Below are 3283 nucleotides of genomic sequence, written 5' to 3'. Positions count from 1 at the left end.
AGTTATCTAGTTCTTTGGTGAGCAAAGGAGGTTCATTCTCCCAAGTCTCATTTCCGAATAACTTGTCATTTAGCTTCATGATTGCTCCAAGGTATTTAGCAACTTGCTCTTCAGTGACATACTCATCCTCTTCAGAGGAAGAATACTCATCAGAGCTCATGAAGGGCAGAAGTAAGTCTAATGGAATCTCTATGGTCTCATTTTGAGCCTCAGATTCCCATGGTTCCTCATTGGGGAACTCAGTGGAGGTCAGTGCACGCCCACTGAGGTCTTCCTCAGTGGCGTTCACTTCCTCTCCTTCCTCTCCAAATTCGGCCATGTTGATGGCCTTGCACTCTCCTTTTGGATTTTCTTCTGTGTTGCTTGGAAGAGTACTAGGAGGGAGTTCAGTAACTTTCTTGCTCAGCTGTCCCACTTGTGCCTCCAAATTCCTAATGGAGGATCTTGTTTCAGTCATGAAACTTTGAGTGGTCTCCATTAGATCAGAGACCATGGTTGCTAAGTCAGAGGGGTTCTGCTTAGAATTCTCCGTCTGTTGCTGAGAAGATGATGGAAAAGGCTTGCCATTGCTAAACCTGTTTCTTCTACCATTATTGTTGTTGAAACCTTGTTGAGGTCTCTCTTGATTCTTCCATGAGAAATTTGGGTGATTTCTCCATGAAGAATTATAGGTGTTTCCATAGGGTTCTCCTAGGTAATTCACCTCTTCCATTGAAGGGTTCTCAGGATCATAAGCTTCTTCTTTAGATGAAGCATCCTTAGTACTGCCAGGTGCATTTTGCATTCCAGACAGACTTTGAGAAATCAAATTGACTTGTTGAGTCAATATTTTATTCTGAGCCAATATGGCATTCAGAGTATCAATCTCAAGAACTCCTTTCTTCTGATTAGTCCCATTGTTTACAGGATTCCTTTCAGAAGTGTACATGAATTGGTTATTTGCAACCATTTCAATTAGCTCTTGAGCTTCTGTAGGCGTCTTCTTCAGATGAAGAGATCCTCCAGCAGAGCTATCCAAAGACATCTTGGATAGTTCAGAGAGACCATCATAGAAAATACCTATGATGCTCCATTCAGAAAGCATGTCAGAAGGACATTTTCTGATCAATTGTTTGTATCTTTCCCAAGCTTCATAGAGGGATTCTCCATCCTTCTGTCTGAAGGTTTGGACTTCCACTCTAAGCTTACTCAATTTTTGAGGTGGAAAGAACTTTGCCAAGAAGGCATTGACTAGCTTTTCCCATGAGTCCAGGCTTTCTTTAGGTTGTGAGTCCAACCATATTCTAGCTCTGTCTCTTACAGCAAAAGGGAATAGCATAAGTCTGTAGACCTCAGGGTCAACCCCATTAGTCTTGACAGTGTCACAGATTTGCAAGAATTCAGCTAAGAACTGATGAGGATCTTCCAATGGAAGTCCATGGAACTTGCAATTCTGTTGCATTAGAGAAACTAATTGAGGCTTAAGCTCAAAGTTGTTTACTCCAATGGCAGGGATAGAGATGCTTCTCCCATAGAAGTCGGGAGTAGGTGCAGTAAAGTCACCCAGCACCTTCCTTGCATTGTTGGCATTGTTGTTGTTTTTGGCTGCCATGGGTTCTTCTTCTTTGAAGTTTTCTGTCAGGTCCTCTATAGAGAATTGTGCTTTAGCTTCTCTTAGCTTTCGCTTCAAGGTCCTTTCAGGTTCAGGATCAGCTTCAACAAGAATGCCTTTGTCTTTGTTCCTGCTCATATGAAAGAGAAGAGAACAAGAAAATATGGAATCCTCTATGTCACAGTATAGAGATTCCTTGAGGTGTCAGAAGAAAAGAAAAATCGAAGAAAGAGGTAGAAGAATTCGAACTTAGTGAGATAGAGTTCGAATTGTGCATTGAGGAGGAGTGGTACTCCATAAATAGAAGGATGTGAGAAGAAGGGAAGTAATTTTCGAAAATTAAGTAAAAGATTTTGAAAAACACTAATTGATTTTCGAAAACAAAAGTGGGAAAGAAGTAAAGTGATTTTTGAAAAAGATTTTGAAATTAGAAATTAAAAAGATTTGATTGAAAACTATTTTGAAAAAGATGTGGTTGAGAAGATATGATTGGTTTTTAAAAGATGTGATTGAGAAGATATGATTTGAAAAACATTTAAAAAGATTTGATTTTGAAAATTAATGACTTGCCTAACAAGAAAAGATATGATTCAAACATTAAACCTTTCTCAACAGAAAAGGCAACAAACTTGAAATGTTCAATCAAAACATTAATTGTTAGCAAGTATCTTTGAAAAAGGAAAGAAATTGATTTTGAAAACATTTGATTGAAAAGATTTGATTTGAAAAAGATTTGATTTTGAAAAACTTTGAAAACTTGAAAAAAAATTGATTTGAAAACAAAATCTTCCCCCTTGTGCCATCCTGGCGTTAAACGCCCAGAATTGTGCACATTCTGGCGTTTAACGCCCAATGCACTACCTTTTTGGGCGTTAAACGCCCAACCAGGTACCCTGGCTGGCGTTTAAACGCCAGTCTGTCCTTCTTCACTGGGCGTTTTGAATGCCCAGCTTTTTCTGTGTAATTCCTCTACTGCATGTTCTGAATCTTCAGTTCCCTGTACTATTGACTTGAAAATAGAACCAAGATCAAATAAACAATGCATGCAAGACACCAAACTTAAAATTAGACACTAGACTCAACAAGAAACATAAAAATTTTTGGTTTTTTTTATGATTTTGAAAATTTTTTTGTGCTTTTTCGAAAATTATATGAAAATAGAAAATAAAGGTTTCAGAATTCTTAATTTGAATTCTAGGAATCATTGCAATGCTAGTCTAAGACTCCGGTCCAGGAATTAGACATGGCTTCACAGCCAGCCAAGCTTTCAAAGAAAGCTCCGGTCCAAAACACTAGACATGGCCAATGGCCAGCCAGCTTAGCAGATCATTGCTCCATATAGCAAGATTGATAGAAATCACAAGCTCTTGTGATGATCAGTTGAAACCTCGGTCCAATAAGATTAGACATGGCTTCTCAGCCAGCCAGATTTCAGCAGATCATCTGAAACACTAGAATTCATTCTTAAGAACTCTGAAGAAAAATACCTAATCTAAGCAACAAGATGAACCGTCAGTTGTCCATACACAAAACATCCCCGGCACGGCGCCAAAAACATGGTGCGCGAAATCGTGATCACTACAACTTCGCACAACTAACCAGCAAGTGCACTGGGTCGTCCAAGTAATAAACCTTACGCGAGTAAGGGTCGATCCACGGAGATTGTTGGTATGAAGCAAGCTATGGTCACCT

At 39.1% G+C, this 3283-nt stretch overlaps 1 non-coding gene across 1 annotated transcript; it reads left to right on the top strand.

Annotated features, from left to right (window-relative positions):
• Positions 1-1078: 1078 nt before the first annotated feature.
• Positions 1079-1186, top strand: LOC130978758 (small nucleolar RNA R71). The gene has a single exon (XR_009086374.1). It is a non-coding gene; the product is annotated as a small nucleolar RNA R71 (small nucleolar RNA).
• Positions 1187-3283: the final 2097 nt, after the last annotated feature.

Source organism: Arachis stenosperma, chromosome 4, assembly GCF_014773155.1.
Source record: "Arachis stenosperma cultivar V10309 chromosome 4, arast.V10309.gnm1.PFL2, whole genome shotgun sequence".
Classification (NCBI taxonomy): Eukaryota; Viridiplantae; Streptophyta; class Magnoliopsida; order Fabales; family Fabaceae; genus Arachis; species Arachis stenosperma.
This window is presented reverse-complemented; position numbering and strand designations above follow the sequence as displayed.